The sequence below is a fragment of the Furipterus horrens genome, unplaced genomic scaffold (genome assembly GCF_987537825.1).
Source record: "Furipterus horrens unplaced genomic scaffold, mFurHor1.1.pri manual_scaffold_1, whole genome shotgun sequence".
Taxonomy (NCBI): Eukaryota; Metazoa; Chordata; class Mammalia; order Chiroptera; family Furipteridae; genus Furipterus; species Furipterus horrens.
The window spans coordinates 90,624,760-90,642,658 of NW_028327171.1; the positions used below are offsets into that span (position 1 = coordinate 90,624,760).

At 39.9% G+C, this 17,899-nt stretch overlaps 2 pseudogenes; both read left to right on the plus strand.

Annotated features, from left to right (window-relative positions):
* Positions 1 to 4,666: 4,666 nt before the first annotated feature.
* Positions 4,667 to 5,413, plus strand: LOC150021462 (RNA-binding protein PNO1 pseudogene; annotated as a pseudogene).
* A 10,703-nt stretch (positions 5,414 to 16,116) lies between these two features.
* Positions 16,117 to 17,597, plus strand: LOC150021463 (COP9 signalosome complex subunit 3 pseudogene; annotated as a pseudogene).
* Positions 17,598 to 17,899: the final 302 nt, after the last annotated feature.

The window sequence follows — 17,899 nt, forward strand, 5'->3', positions numbered from 1 at the left end:
ACACCTTTATTATGCATATAAAGGTGAAGCACACAACAGCAAAAGATGACATTGCTAAAAGGAGTTACTTTCAAGTGATTAGGAAACATGAACGAGGAGGAGAAGAAAAGAATGGAAGAACTGGAGCAAGGAAACATTATTTCGTGTAAATTAGAATAAATGTAAAGGGATGACAGGAGTTCTTGTCAGGTTGAGATATTTGGGTGGCAGACAGTAATGTGAGAATTGTAAGTAATTTGCAAACCACAGGTCTGCAAACGTGCACATTTCTCCTTTCTTATGATCGTTAATCAAGATTTTCTTTTTCATAAAGAAAAACAAATTCTTGTCCAAGACATTGAGGGAGACTGAAGTTTTGCCACCCCAAAATGTTCCTTTTGGGATATTGATTTTTAAGGGGTTACTAGAAAACAAAAGGCTCAGAGGAGAACCTTTGACCCTCCCCTTATGACATAAAGAAATTCAGATAGAAAAAGTTGCTTCATAAAGGGAATCTTATAATCATCTTAGCATGTTCACCTTAGCACATATGAATTAGCACATATGTGATGGAACAGGAAGAAATCTCCCAAAGCCTGTTTCCCTCTGTACCCCATTGCTTCTGGATGGCCAGCAAGAATTTGTTTACCATGTCTGCTCCTTCTCTTACCTGTGAATTACCTCCTTTCCTTTTGTATTCCCAGACCCCTGTTCTCCCTTCTCCTCTGTCTAGCAGGCCGTAGAAGCCTCAACTGCCCAATGTGTTTGGGGTCACATTCTTATTAACCCCTGAGGGTACATTTGTTTAATAAACTTTGAACATTTTTTCCTGTTAATCTGTCTCCATTGATTTGATTATCAAAACAGCTAGAAGAACTTAAAAGATGGGAGGAAAGTTAATGTTTTATGCCCCTATATCATACACCTAGGAAGGGATTTGAACTCAGGAAAGTCTGCCCCCCAAGACCTCTCTTAACAATGATATTATATGAGGGGGGGGATCCACAGAAATGGAATTTATTTATAAAACATTGTATATTTATTCTTACATGTTTAAACTTCAGTCACCTTCAAGGTACTCCCCATTTAATGCAATACATCTATCAAGACATTATTTTCACTGCTTAAAACAGTTTTTGAATTTGTCAATTTTAATGCCTTTTAGTGCTTCTCCTGTTTTTTGTTTCTCTCTTCCACATTGGCAAAACATTTCCCTTTGAGGGCTCTTTTCATCTGAGGAAACAAAAAAGTTGCTGAGGGCGAGATCAGGTAAATAGGGAGTGTGGAACATGGGGTTTGTGCCATTGTTGAGCAAAAACTGATGAACGCTCAGCACAGTGTGGGTAGTTGCACTCGTAAATCACCCATCATGAAATGGGCAAACACACTGAAAGAGTCTTCAAAAATAATTCATTGAAGCCAAACTCAGCCTCTGACAACAACGCCAGCTAGTGCACTGATTCAGATGGGTTCCTAGAACAGTCACCTAGTGAGGAAGCCTGTACTACAAAGGGCTCACCCTCCAGAAGATAACTCTGTTTTGGGGGGGCTCCCCCCTTGTATAGCATTTGCTTCTTTTCAACTTTTCATCCATTCCATGGACATTTATTTTAGCATGATAATGTGTTAGATGTGCTAGGTGCTGGGGAGTACATCAATAAATAAAAGAGATAACAGCACTTTTTCTTAGGAGCTAGAATTAAGTTGGAGTAATAAAAAATGAATAGGTAATCTAGTATATTATCACTACTGTAAAAGTGATCTTTAAAGAAAGTAAGGTGTGGTCAGAAGTAAAAATAGAAATAAGTGAAAATAACATAATATTTGGCCAAGACCTGAGAGATGAGAAGGAGTCAGCCACGCAATGGGTAGCTTGGGCAAAGACCCTGAGGCAGGAAAAAGTACAAGGGTTTTTAAAGTAATTTTGTAATTTTCTTTATTACAGCTGACATACTAAGTGTAAAACCCAGTAATTAGACATTATATAACTTACTAAGTTGCAGCTGAGCTGCCTCCAATGCGCTGGCTCGGTTGGAAACTTCTCTGTCCAGCAGAGGTTTCAGGACCATGGCAGAACAAATTTATTTGGGACACTGTATTTTCTCTGGGGGACGGGGGTGGGCGGGGGGGGGGGGGAAGTGGCTATTCCCTCTAGTGGAGAAAGTGCAAGACCTCTTGTCCTCATGCCTTTTATTGAGAAAGGTAAGCATGGGAGATACAAGGTCAAAATTCATAAATCATCAATTAGCTTTTAGGCGCCTGGATTACAGTTGACAGTTACAGGTTACAGATATCAATATAGAGGGCACAGCAACCAGTCTCTGTCAGGGTCTATTAAACATCTTGACAACACACTGGCATTAGGTGCAAGGTTTCATACATTCCTTGCTAGAGACTGTTTATAGTTAACTAAGAGATAAGAAAAGCAGAGCAAGTTCTAAAGCATAATATGTATTCTTTAAACCCAATTCCCATGGGAACCATCTGAGTGGCCTTTGGTCCTATCTGCCTCAGCCTTCCAGTTTTCTGTTGAGACTTAGAGGCCTCGTGAGGGGTGATGGGGGCCTGGCTCACAGCTTGGGCTACAATTCCTGAAACCACAAGGATGGTTCCCTACACTAAGTGTTCACCCCCAAAAATCTAGTACCCACACGACACCATAGTTATTAGAATATTGTTGACTATGTTGCCTATGCTGTACTTTATATCCCCATGACTATTTTTTGACAACCAATGTGCACTTCTTAATCCCTTCATCTTTTTCAACCAATCCCTCAAACCCCCACCCATTCGGCAAATGCCAAAATGTTCTCTGTGTCTATTAATTTGTTTCTGTTCTGCTTGTTTTAAGCTGTAGGAGGACATGGTCTTTTTATTTGTTTGTTTTTTAAACTGTCTGCTTTGTGGAAAATCGATTGGAGGAACAAAAGCAAACATGGAAAGACAAAAAAGAAGGCTGTTGTAACAGAACCATCTAGAAGTGGCAGTTACATGGTAATGCGGAGATATATATTCAGGATGTATTTTAGAAGCTGAGCTGACAAGATTTGGCATTGCGGTTAATACAGAGAATGAATGAAAGGCAGGACTTAAAGATATCTCCCATGATGGATGGGGTGCCATTTTCTGAAATGGGGAAGACTGGAAGAGAAACAGTTGAAATCAAGAGTTCAGTTTTAAATGTGTTATATGTACTTGGTCTTAATTCTCCACCTATGTGTATACAGTTGTCCCTCTCTATATCGCAGCTCACTTATCGCGGCCTCACTGTATCACGGGATTTTTAAAAATATTATATTTAATTATTTATCGTGGATTTTTTGCTATATCACGAGATTTTGCAGTACTGTATATGTATGCTGTTAAAGTTACGTAGGTTTAAGAGTGTAGAATGTGTTTACGAACATAAGTAGTGTTTATAGAAGTGTGGAAAAGGTTAATAAGGGAGCGGGAAAGGTTAATAAGGGACTGGGAATGGTTTATAAGTGTGTGGGAAGGGTTTATAAAGCCTTAAAATATATATAAAAACTGAAATAAATGTAAGGTTCCTACTTCACGGACTTTCACCTATTGCAGAGGATGTCTAGAATGTAATACCTGCGATAAGTGAGGGAATACTGTAATCCATATATAACTTGACTGCCCCCAGAGTGGAAGATTATAATAGAACCGGCAAAAATATTTGGGAATCTGAGAGAATAGGAGGAATATTCTCACCCTAGGTGGAGGTTTTGAAGAGAAACTAGGTCCTAGAATCCCCAGCACTGTGCAGTGCCCCCGGGTATAGCTGCAATAGAACATTTGTTCTGTAGCAGAGAAATTGAGACAGCCAGCCAGGCACAACATGGGAGAGAAGCCCAGTGACCTCAGACCCTGGAATGATACAGAACAGCTGAAAGGGGGATTTTGAAGTATCTTATGGTAGTGACAAGGGACGCCCCTGAGCAGAGAGTTTTGCAGCCAGCCACCAGATGATAACACTGACACCTCCGATGATGGCAGCAGGGAGCAATGGTCAAAGGTCAAAGACCAGACAGGTGAGTGACACCTGTGTGTGGATGCCTGTTTGAGAGAATGGACAGCTTGGACCTGATGCCATCTCCTGTTGCCAGAGCACTGACACCAGATTGAGGAAAAAGCAGGGAAGGAGGAAATGTCAGAATTAACACAGTGTATGTAAAATGATAAAGAAAGCATGAAGATGACTGAGTTTATCTGGAAATTATTTCAATTGCATACTTTGCCTTTAGGCAGAATGTGGATTGTTGAGTTTTGAAAAGTAGTTATTTTTTAAACAGCAAGTAAACTTACTTGGATTTGCACTGACAACCGTAAAAACTCGTTGACCTTTATCCTTCAGTTGCCTCCACAATCTCTTGGAAATTTCTGGGAGGTGTTTCACATTGACTCATGAATGACTCTACCATTGCTGTTGAGTTTACTCAAGGTCTACTCCTGGTTGCATTATATGGTTGGATCCTCTATAAAGAATCTCAGAGTAGGGCTGCTTGGACTTCAATATACTACACTGACTAAGTCCTGTAGCTTTGCCCTTTGTATTCTTCAAACCTTTGTGCTAAACACATACACATCAACCACAGGACTCGGATATGTGTTTAACAGGAGTTATGCTGAGAGACGAATATAAAAAACAGATCTTGGGGGCTGGAGATTCTTGGGGATAGCAACCCAAATGGAGGCACAGAGCACCAGGGCCAAGGATGGTTTCACCCAGGTCACCTACACGGGTGGCCAGTAGGCAAAGAAATGGTAGGCTGAGGAGGCACCAGTGGTGGGGGAAGGCAGGGACGCATGCCTCATGGACACAGAGGAGGCCCACCTGTGAAGAGGCCCATTTTCCTGCCCCTCTCCATGTTGGATTCTGGATGGGAAAAAAGAAACAAGAAAAATTCCAGTCCCTGCTAACAGATATACATCACTAAGAAAATTGGTTGAAGGTTGAAGATATTCACTCCTATTGTAGAACACCTGGGGCTTCAGATATGTTTTTACTTGAAATCAAGGAATATAGAAATCAGAACTTGTAAAGAAACCAAGGATGTTAGCACTCTGACAAAAGCAGCTGATGTTGTGAAAGCCTTTATTCTCAGATTCCAGGTGAAGGATGCAATTGCCCTCCTTAGGTTGGATGACCTCTTCTTAAAATTTTTAAATTACAGATGTGAAGCCCCTAAAAGGAGACCATCTATCAAGGGCAATAGGAAGAATCTCTGGCAAAGGAGGAAAAGCCTAATTCACCATAGAGAATGTGGCATGACCATGGATAGGTTTAGCTGATGAGAAAGCTCACATCCTTGGCTCTTTCCAGGACATCAAAATGGCAAGAACTACCATTTGCAACCTCATCCTGGGAAATCCTCCAATAAAAGTTGATGACAATATTCAAGCTATGGCAAGCATAGCAACGGATTGATTCTGATTTCAAATCAGAGGCATTTTTTTCTTGTCTTTGTACTCTAGAAAAAAATATCTTACCCTCTAAAAGTGGACATAGGAAACCATGTAAAGAATATTTCAGTTGCTTTAAGCCTCAGTCCCTTCTTCAGTTCTCAGCCAGAAGCATAAACAGAAAGGAAAATTTTGATAGTATTCATTCAATAGCTTTGAGCATAATTTAAGTATCAAAACTTAGTACCATTATTATACTTAAACATTAATTATAATTATTTTAAATTACATGTAGCACATTTGCATAGTTTCTAATTCTCTCACTTGGAGGGAAAATTCTTATTTTTCTGAATGAATTTATAAGTTTTTTACTTATAAATTTATAAACATTTCTTCTCTATGAGTTGCAGTTAAAGAAAACCTCTCTGCATCATGACCCTTAATACTGGGTGGTATGGGCCCTATTTTAGAATCAGGTCATAAGCAACAGTTCGGCTACACTGCATGAACCAAAATGGCTAATCTTTGCACCTGTTTTGCCACTTGTAAAATTAAATTTAGAGACCTATATCACAAGGTTGACAAGAGGGATAAACAAACAAACAAAAAAATCATATACTGTATTCAAACAGTAAGTCTTCATTATTAGATCAGTCAAAGTTCCTTCAGAATAAGTGTTCTCCCAAAGAAAACTCTTGATCCTCCTGGAAAAAAACTTCTGGCAAGCTGACCAATTTATATTTATACTCACCTGTCCAAATCTCACTTTGACACAAGCCAGGACGCCACCTACATACATCTTTGAAATTTTAGCCCAGGTGGAAAGCAGATCAGCACCTAGTTAGGCCATTTGGAAAAGGATTTTGATGTACTGGGTTTTTATAGTGATTATCACATCACAGAGTTTTTAGAGAAGTCTCTAAAGCTATTATGAAGGCCACCTCCTTTGCCAATAATGGCATGCTTATGTAACCTGGTCTATTGACTCTTGAATAACCAGATGAGATCTAAAGTTGTTTTCACATCTTCCTCCCCTATGTTAGTCTGTTCAGATCACTATAATAAACTATCATGGATAGCTTATAAATAACAGACATTTATTTTTCTCAGTTCTAGAGACTGGAAGCCCAAGATCCAGATGCCAGTATGGCAGAGTTCTGGTGGGGACCTTTTCTGGATTGTAGACAGCTGACTCCTCATTATATCCTTACATGATGAAGTAGAGAAAGAAAGCAGCTGCTCTCATAACTCCTAAACAGGCACCAGTCTCATTCATGAGTCCCTCATGTATCTTTCTTAACTGTTGGGAATAGGATTGAACCTCTGTCACTACATTCACAGCTGTTATCTCTCTCCTGCTTCTTTATCCAAGCCCAGAACTACCAGGTAGTATGCTGGCTTATTGGTTCAGCAGGTTTCAGGAAGGAAAAGGTCATCAGTTGTAGGTCTCAGAGAGAACAACTCAGGCATTCATTCATAACACTCACCTGACATACCAACTTCAAAGTCTCCCATGGCAACCCATTAAGATTAAGGCCAAAATCTTTATCAGAAGGGTCTCACATCACTGTTAAATTGGACCCTGCCCCCAACTCCAGCTGCATCCCAAGCCACTCCCATCCCCTCGCTCTCCGAGACCCCATCTCACTATCTTCTTCAAGCTCATCAGGCCTGCCATGCTGCCCCTCACCTCAGTGTAAAGGCATAAGAGCACCCGTGAAAGCATTAGGAGAAAAGCCAATATTTGTGTGGGTTAAAGGAGAAGATGGCAAAAGAAACAATGAGTGATATCCAGTAAGATAAGAAGAAAATCAGAACGTTTGATACAGCAGAAGCAAAGTGAAGAGAGTAAAGTGAATGGTCAATTGTATTAAATGTTACTTAAATGAAGCCCAAAGATTTGTCTTTGAATATTACCAGCTGGACCTTGAAATAAATGCTTCCACGGAGTAGTGAGGACAGAAACTAGATCAAAGTAGCATAAAGGTGAATAGGAAATGAAGAACTGGGTGATCTTTAAGATAATTATACTTAATAGTAGAAACAGTATCTATTAGCACTTAAATTATTTTAACTTGAAGTGGGCTTTTTGCCAGACATTCTGCTGTGCACTTTGCAAGCATTTTCTCATTAAATACTCACAGTAACATTATTAGGCAAGAAATGTACTAACTAAGTTGCCAAATACATAGTGAGTAAACTGTGGTTGGCTGAAAATGGTCCCAAGGATATCAAAGTCATAATTCCTGCAACCTACAATTTTACCTTACGGGGGGAAAAAGGACTTTGCAGATGTGAAAGTCTTTAGATGTGGATATCAACTTGGGTTATCTGATAAGGCCCAAATGTGATCTGAATTGTCTTAAGAGAGAAGCCGAGAGAGATTGAACACAGAAGGGAGAAGACAGTGTCACAACCCCAGTAGAGAGAGATTTGAAGATGCTACACTGCCAGCTTTGAAGGTGAGGCATTTGAATCAAAGAATTCAAGGAATGCAGCTCTAAGTCCAGGAAAGAAAGCATGAAAATAGGTGTTCCTAGGGAGCACAGCCCTGAAATCAAGACCCTTAATTTCAGCCCAGGAAGCCAGTTTCAGACTTCTGATGTCCAGGGCTGTAGGAGAGTAAGTGTATGTTGTTTAAAGCCACCACATTTGCTGTAATTTGTTACAGAAGCCATAGGAAACTAATATGGGTGTGATCATGAGTCTTTCTCTAATATAATTCTACAGTAAATAGAGGTATCACATGTGGAAACAAACAGAAAGCAGGAAAGGAAAGAAAGGGAGAGAAGGGGAAATAGAAGTGAAGGAAGTGGTGTGCGGGAGAGAAAGAGACGAAGTCAGGGGGAGAATGGAGAGGAGAGGAGAGACTAAGACCTCAAGTATTCTAAAAGTGACATCAAAACTATCCATTGCAACTTCACTTCAGGGATTATTTTCCCAATCTGAATCACGGTTGGTATTTTGCCCATGGTTGAGAGGTAGCTGTAGGGGATAAAATTACAGTGCAAAGTAATCTATAAATCACGTGGCATCATGGATAAAGAGAAAATAGATTGGTGGAGTCCTAGTTTGGAGGCCACTTGGCTTAGCAACTGTTCTGGGGCAGTCAACAGTTAAAGACACAATATTAAACGGTGAGAGATGAAGTTTGATTCATTTTTGTACCACCAACTCAAGTATGGCCTTCCTTTGCTTTTAAAGATATATTTTGTAAGGTTTTTCTCTTTTTATATTTTAATGTTACTTATTACTGGCTATTTGCTATTATGAAATAATGTTGAGCCATCTGAACTGAACATACTAATAAAAATCTGTTTTTTTAAAAAAATTTATAAGTGCATTATTATTTGGATATCTTATTTAATTTCATGATTAAATAATGCGCTGGGATTATATTAATCAATGATCACATTTTTAAAAATATACCTGTATTCAATATTTAATAAAAGAAAGGGAAGTTTAGCAGGAAAACAAATAATTAGTGTGTCTAACATCACCATTCAACAGTTCAAAACTCATGACAACTTCTGTCCTTTGGTTGGGTTCAAGGACGGATTTGAGTGTAGTCACAAAAGCTGAATCCTTAACTCCGACTCACTGTACCCTCACGGGGTTCTTTGCCTGGGTGAGGTTAGTGTTACAGCACTTTTTTTTCTAAGGAAATTAGATATTCCCTTTGAAGTCTCTAAGATTTGGGAGAAATTAGAAGAGAAACATTTAGAGTCCATATATAGATTCTGAATAGCCACAGTAAGAGGGATTTTGCTAATTTCCTAATAAGTAGTCTTTATATTATGGAGCTGAAAAGTACATTCATTATAAAGGAGAATTAAGCATTAGTAAGGATAAAGGGGAAGGTGCATTGGTGGGACAAATACTTTTTTCTCATTCTCTCCCTTTAAAAAATAGAAAAGGAAACAGCAACCAAATAACTCAACATATGGAGTGCCTGTTTTTCAGTGAAAATGCCAGGTAAAAGAGGGCTTTATGTTTAAATCTGCACAGACAGCACTGCCCTCCCCTTCTGAAGATCGTTTCCCCTGCAGGCACGCTGGAGAGGGCAGGCTGTTCGCTCTCCGCTTGTCATACAAAAGCACGAGGAACAGCAACACCTAGCGGCGTATGGCCATAAAGGACAGTGAAACCAAAGGGAATGCTCAGTGAAAGCCGAGAGCAACACCCTGGAAGGAGGCTGCTGCTTTTAAAGTTTCCTGATCCTGATTTATGCGGCAACAAAATTGTATGCTATTGGAATCGGTGAGTTCTGTCTCCCAGAAAATGCTATTGTTCTGGGTCAGCATCTGAGAGGTGGAAAAGTCACTTATTATTCACTGCTGGGGAATGGGGAAACGCCTGTTGTCAAATCACACCCCCTCGGTCTTAAAATTGGAAATGTGGCAGTATTGTTGGAATTTTTTTTTAAATATGGCTACAAGAGGTTATGCTTCTCAGATAAGAGAAAGGCAGCTTAATATATTTCTAAATGCAAATCTTAAAACCTATCTAAAAATAGTACATTTCACTCTTTTTCATTCATTTTACACTATTTTCTCCTGTCAAAAGAAGAGGCCAGATACCTCAGAGCTCTTGGCAGCAGTCAAAACTCTGGCCCTCAGTCCTTTATGTTAGACCTACAAGCTACACCACTCTGTCCCTGTCTCCCTTGGGTGCCAGTCACAGCCTCTGTTAGTCTGGTTGCCAGGTCGATAATCTCTCTTGGCGTCTGCCTTTTTCACCCCTTCCCTCCTCCTCCCCCTCCATCAAGAAATCGAATTCCAAGTTGGCAGGCAGAAGGTCAGAAATCTGAAAGGCATAACTTCCACCGCCCACCCTCAGGTCTTGCCTCTGCACATACTGCCAAATGCCAACTTGCTTTCCTCCCTCCTCCATAACATCCTGTATCTCTGTGATGCCCAGGTTGTCACCTGAATCTTGCCTTCACATCTGTTTCCTTCCTAGGCGGCAGGGCTGTCTTTTATTAGTAACATCCTGCCACGTCTTTCCCAGAGGCTCAGCACTTCTTGTCATTTGTCCTGGGATCAGCAGCCTCTTCAGAGTTATTGACTCTGGGAGTTGGCCTTGTCAGGAGTGTCTGGGGACCTGGACTGGCCCAGAGCATCTGTGGGGAGGAGAGTTGACAGCCTCCTGAATCCCACACAATGGCATCTTTAAAAAGTGGGCCAAGTTAAACCAAACGACTGCAGGCTAGTGTGAAAAAAGACAAAGGACAAAGTCACACCCAACCCAAATAAGTGACAGTTTTATTTCTTTATACATTTTGAACTGACATGTTCAGGGCTATTTTCAAATGGTGTTTTGAAAAAATAAATAAATATCTTGATTTTTTTTTCACGATGAAAGAATTTTTTAAAACATATGTACTAGGGATTTGCAACCCCCTTTAGTTTTAACAAAGGGGCCGTGTCAAGGTTTAATTTTAAAACTACAAATTGCACAGAAATTATATTCTTAAAAAAGAGGATTTTCATCTCACTTGTTTCTACCCACTTATAGCCACTGTGCTATCTCCATCAATTCTCCCCAAAATTGCAAGCCAGAGCTCCTTGAAGATGGAGAAAATGAGAATATTGGAAAACTAAAAAAGAAATTAAAAGGCAATTATTGTCTATGGTAAAAATATCCACAGAGCAAAAACTTTAAAAATGACTTCAAAATCTGTGAAACTAGGAAAATGTTTACTTGTATCAACCCAGAAAAGATGGCTAAATCACTAACCAGTAAGATGAAGTGAAGTTACAAAAAAAGTGGGCCTTAGAGATATTATTAGGTCTGTGTTGCTCTGTTACTCATGTAACACACTGTTAAGACTCTTAGCAAACTTACTTAAACTGGGGTTTTATATTAGATCATTTAGTTCCATCCCATTCTTTAATATATGAGGAAACAGAAGTCTAAAGCTTACGTTGCTGTTTTCCAGTAGCAAAGCAGAAACCAGAACCTGACTTTGATCCCAATGTAGTGTTAGGTATATATCTATGTAGCACTTTTAAATATTGAAAGAATGTGATTGGATTAAATAGATGATGTTATAACCTGAGTTGTATCATATGTTGAAGCTGTTAAGTCCCAACATAATGGTGTTTGCATGTAATTAGGTTTGGATGAGATCATGAGGTGGGGCCCCCCATGAAAGGATTAGTGTCTTTCTACTAAGAGGAAGAGAGAGACTGGAGCACTCTCTCTCTCCAACACACGAGCACAGTGAGAAAGCAGCCATGGGAATAATGCAGGCCAGGAAGATGACTCTCACCAAGAACCTTGACCTTGGTCTTCCCAGCTGGCAGAACTGTGTTTGTTGTTTAAACTATTCAGTCGGGTACTTTGTTATAGCAGCCTGAGCTATGACAGGTAAGTTCTGCCTTAGACACTTTTCCATTTCTAAAATAAATACAGCCATAATCATGAAATCCTGACTATGCACTGTTAAATCAACTAAATCGCCTGATCTACAAAGATTAAGCCTCTGATTGGGAGATAAAGAAAAACCAGCCCTTTCAAAACAAGTGCTTCAAAAGTGTAGATGGTATCAGACAATATTCTTTCCTGGAGTGTGTAAAAGGGAAAATAAAAGAACATAGAAACAGACTGAGATGAAGGACAGAGGTCTGGAAAGACTAACAATTATTACGAGATTCAGACTGTTACAGAATGAGGGTCCTGGGATTATGTTTGGAACTTGCTTCGTTTTCACTATGTTTTATTTGAGTTGCTAAGAAAAAAATTCAGATTGAGAGGACTGGAAGCCAATATGTCATTCAGGGACAAATGCTAAAAAGAAAGGTGTGCAGAATGAACAGGTTTTGCAAACTAAGAGAAAAATGGAAGATTTTGTCCTTCGTTCTATAGAGTGAGTGCTAGGTCAGTGATGAGTACCTGCCTGTGACTGCAGCTCTCACAGACATCTTTCTTTATAAAGTGGTGCATCAGAATAATTTCCTGACCCCAAACAAAGAATGCATTGAAGGGGTTATAAAGAAACTATCGTAGTCCAACACCCCTGCACTGAAATCTATCATGTCCCAGTTATATGATCTGAAGCCGGGCACTTAACCTCATTGAACCTCAGTTTCTGCCTTTAATCTAAAGTAATACATGTCCACAGTCTTTAACATGATAACCTTAGAAATAAATTTCATAATTATTTTATTATGTAGAGTAATATAGTACATAAACTGAGTTTTATATAACACCCATAATGTCGGAGACAGCACTTAGTAAGCAAACATGTTGATGTTCCTTCAGAAAAATGTTTTAATAATCCACTGAATGATTATAAAATTCTTGCTAATTTTATGTCAGTTCAAGTCAGGTGTTGTCACCAAAATTACAAAAAAGATTTTAAAAGAACTTTGCAATGTAGAGCTTTCTGAATTTTGGAATTTTAGATATGGATGGGTGGCCCACAAATAAATTAATCCTAGAGTAATCGTGAGGAATAAATGACATGTGGAGGATGGAAACGCATATAAGACCGTGTAGGGTGGATTATAAATGAGAATTCAGGGATTCCAAAGAATCCAAGTAATAAGCAAAGAAAATACGTACTGAGCATAAACTCCCTCACCTCAGATAACCAACACCCTGTTGCCAAGTGACCTGAGAGGCACGCTGCGAAGGTGCATGCGTCCCCTTTTTCTTTCCTCCACTCAGTATTTCCTTGTCCAGATCCAAAATCTCCAAGCCCGGTGGGAGCCAGCTTTTCTGCAGCTTGGTGAAGGGAGGCACTCATCGACAGTGTTGTCTTTTTGTAACACTCTACCTACCCTCTTTTACCTCATGCCTCCCCCCTGCAGGCCCCAGTGAAGAGGGAAGAGCTTTGTACATCGCTTTACAGTTTTCAAAGCATGTTCCTACACTGACCTTCTTTAATCATCACACCAGTGTTTGCAGTTCGTATCAGGATCTAGAGTCCATACCTTCTATATCCCCACCAGGTGGATGACATCATCCTGGGAACTTCTCTGCCTCTTACAGATCCCTGGTTCAGGAAGAACTTCTCTCTTCTTAGTTCAAAGCTCATGTTCACCTTTCCAAACAACCCAGTTTCCTGTTTCTAGTCTGAAGAATGCTCAGTGACTCATTCATAAACATCCCGCACACGTTTCCTCTTCTGTCCCCTGGAGATCCACCTTTCCCAAATTCTATCACTATGGATTTTATAATAGAACATTGTTTCACAGTTTCATTAGTAATGGCAGTCATTCAGCCACCACAGTGAGCAAAAATTTGTTCTCTCATGGTTCCTATGCTGCTGAAGAAGAATCATAGATACAGACAGGTATTATGTGTTTCATTTATATACCCAAAATCACTGCATGGAGATGTGGCTTGATTTGAATCTAAATTCCAATTTTTAAAGCCTTAGTGACACCTACTGAGATATTAGTTTGGGAGAGAGAACAATTTCCATGGAAAAGCAACCACCCACACAAATATTTTATAACTTAGATATTATAGTTCTTAAACATCTTCTTTAAAAGACTGTACCAAGTCAGAACATGCACAATGATTTCAAATATTCCAGTAACTAATAACAGGTTGATTACAGCTGCTATCACTTTTGCTTAAATTCAGAGTTCAACAATTGTGTGTACATGTGTGTGTGTATTGTTGTGTATTTGCACATGTGCACATAAACTTGATCCTAAGATGTACTTGAAAAGATGAAAATATAGTCTATCCCTATGTTGTTGGAAGGAGTACATTTCCAGTGTAGCAGAGTTATCCAAATACCTCCTACAAGAAAAATGACTTAATTAAGAATAATAATTCTTATTATTGGCCATTTAACCACATGCTTATTATTTCATAGGCCATCATTCTGATATGATACTAACCTGCACCTGTGGTACATGTGGTGCATGTAGATTCTTTCTCTCCCATTATATAATATGCTACTATAGAGCTACTGAGCCTCAAAACACCCGCAGGTGAACACTTGGAGAATATAAAATGCTGTTACCGTGGGGACAAGATGCTGGTCCTTTACGATGCAATCAACACACTTGCTCTTTCAGAAAACTATTTCTACTGGAAAATAAATGAGCTTAAAAATTGAAGCTTTTAGTTTTAAAAGAATGATTATTTTCTCAAAGCTCTATATTTAATAATGACAGCAGAGATAGGCAAGCAAAGAAAAAAATATTTAGGAAAACCTGTTTTCAAAAACTCACTACTGACTTTTGCTTTCTTCCCTGGCTAGTACTAGGTAAAGAAACAAACTTCAAATAGCTCAAGGTGCACTTCTCAAATGTTTTTCCTATGTGGTAGATGGCTAGATTGCCATAAATCACTTCTCTTCCTATTTGTACATCTGTTTGCACTTGACTTTACAGCCCTTGTCATGAAGAATTAGAATATATTTCCTCACTCCTTGAATAAAGGCTAACATGGTGCCTTGTCTGACTAATAGAATGTGGCAGGGCTGAGGACTACCAGTTTGTTCCAGGCCTTGCATTTGAGCACTTTGCACTCTTCTACTCTCTTGGGATACTGCCCACCATCCGTGTGAACACGCCTGGGCTGTCCTGCCAGGAGATGGGAGACACTTGGCTCACTCATCTCCATTGTCACCCAGTCTGCAGCCACCCAACCCTCAGCAGCAGTGCTGTCTGGAGGACAGGAGCTTGATTTCAAAGATGTGACTAAGCCCAGTGAGAGCAGAAGACCACCGACCCACGGAATTGTGAACTAAATAAATGTCAGTGTCTTAGGCCACTACATTTTGGAGAGGCTTACATAAAAATGCAACTGTATACTATACTCTTCTTTGTTAGCTCAGTTAGTTTTGGAGGACAGATTTGTAAATATGCAGCTGAATTCTTAAAACCAAAGATTAGATTGGGGTGACATAAATGTCTATTGAAAACCCAGGCAGGTATGAAATATGAATAAATGAATTCATTGCCTTGTCCAAAGCAAATAGTTTCCTTTCCTATATGAATTCAGACTATTTTTATGCCAGATTTTGCAAAGACAGAAAAAGAAAACTTAACCCAGATGAACAATCTCTACCTTGCAATTGCATACTTGTTAAATGAAATAACACATGCTCTCCCAGAATAAGTGCAACTGCTATGAATTCTATGGAGAGCACACACACATACACAGTGAAAGAGAAAATTTCGTTAACATGTCCATGCAAAGGAGATCTTCATCCTATTTTACTTATCAGTGGTAGGTGAAATCCCACATAGTGGATAGCAAAGAGTCAGTTTTAAAATATCTTGGATTTTAAAATGTTTATCTCTAATGCAGCCTTTCATAGAAAAAATATGTTTTATGTTATTCTCTAAAGCTTCCTTTCCCAAGTGTTTTCTACTCTCCCCTCTATTGCCTGGCCATAGGGGCCACTGGGAGCCGTATGTTGAGATGGTGACCTCATATGCTGGAAAGAACAGAGTCACAATGTCACTCTTATGGGGGAGAGCTGCCCTGAAGAGTCACCCAGTACCCATTTATTGTTATATGAGCAAGAAATAAATCACTGTGAATATTAAGATTTCAGGGTTGCAACCCAGCACAGAAACGCCTATTGTAATGAAGTATTAGGATATATGGGTGTGCTGACAAGAATAACCCTGCAAGTGGGGGAAGGGCTCTGAAGCAGGAAAGACAGGGCAGTTGCAGGAGCCCCTTCCTTGAGTAGGTTGATCCAGAGCACAAGTAGGGAGTTGCCATGTCAGATGTATGAATGGACCGTTTCCCGCGAGAGCTGGCTCTGGTACTGGGGTCGCCCAGGGGAAACATGGCCTCAGCCCTGGAGCAATTCGTGAACAGTGTCCGGCAGCTCTCGGCTCAAGGGCAAATGACGCAGCTCTGTGAACTGATCAACAAGAGTGGGGAACTCCTCGCAAAGAACCTCTCCCATCTGGACACTGTGCTCGGGGCTCTGAATGTACAAGAGCACTCCTTGGGCATCCTTGTTATTCTATTTGTGAAGTTTTCTATGCCCAGTGTTCCTGACTTCAAAACGTTATTCTCACAGGTTCAGCTTTTTATCAGTATTTGTAATGGGGAGCACATTTGATATGCAACAGACACTTTTGCTGGGCTTTGCCATCAGCTAACAAATGCCCTTATGGAAAGAAAACAACCCCTTCGAGGCATTGGCATCCTTAAGCAAGCCATAGACAAGATGCTGATGAATACAAACCAGCTGATCTCAATACACTCTGATCTCTGCCAGCTTTGTTTGCTGGCAAAATGCTTTAAGCCTGCCCTTCCATATCTTGACATGGACATGATGGATATTTGTAAAAAGAATGTAGGCCTACGATGCAAAGCACTTTTTATGTTACTATTATTATGAAGGTATGATCTATACTGGGCTGAAGAACTTTGAAAGAACACTCTACTTTTATGAACAGGCGATTACTACGCCTGCCATGGCGGTCAGTCATATCATGTTGGAGTCATATAAAAAGTATATTCTAGTTTCTTTGATACTACTTGGAAAAGTTCAACAGCTACCAAAATATACATCTCAAATTGTGGGTAGATTCATTAAGCCACTTAGCAATGCGTACCATGAGTTAGCACAAGTTTATTCAACCAATAATCCCTCAGAACTCCGCAACCTGGTGAATAAGCACAGCGAAACGTTCACTCGGGATAACAACATAGGGCTGATGAAGAAGTGCCTGTCGTCTCTTTATAAGAAGAATATTCAAAGGCTAACCAAGACCTTTTTAACACTATCGTTACAAGATATGGCAAGTCGTGTACAATTATCTGGACAACAGGAGGCAGAAAAATATGTTCTACACATGATAGAAGATGGTGAAATTTTTGCAAGTATTAACCAGAAGGATGGTATGGTCAGTTTCCATGATAACCCTGAAAAATATAACAACCCAGCCATGCTTTATAACATTGATCAGGAGATGCTGAAGTGCATAGAGCTGGATGAGCGGCTGAAGGCCATGGACCAGGCGATCACAGTGAACCCCCAGTTTGTGCAAAAGAGCATGGGATCACAGGAAGATGATTCTGGGAACAAACCATCCAGCTACTCTTGAAACAAATGGCCGTCCTGATTTAAGCAAGAGAGACGATCACCTTGGCCAGTGGCAAGTGTTAGGGGGGCGACCGGGGGGACCAAGCCTGGGTCACCTGGATGTTAGGAAACTGCATTTGTGTTGACTTCTTCAGCCCTGTGTGCTTTCAGAAAACCATTCTCTCTGCACAGGAAAAAAATACCAAACTTCCAAGTCTGTTGTGGATTGATTTATCCTCCAATTAATGTTGTTACTGCATTAAATCAACCCTTTTTGTTTAAAAAAAAAAAAAAAAAGATGTATAAATGATTCATCCACTTTCACAGATAATACATCAGAGTATGTGGGCACAGAAGCAGGGTAGTTGGTAGACTCAGTGAGGGAGGATCAAGGGGTACTTTCTGGTTGCTTTTGTTTTTTCTCCCTGAAATAAGAGGCAGATCATTGAGAATGTACAGGGGAGTGGAAGTCTGAAAACCAAGATGGTA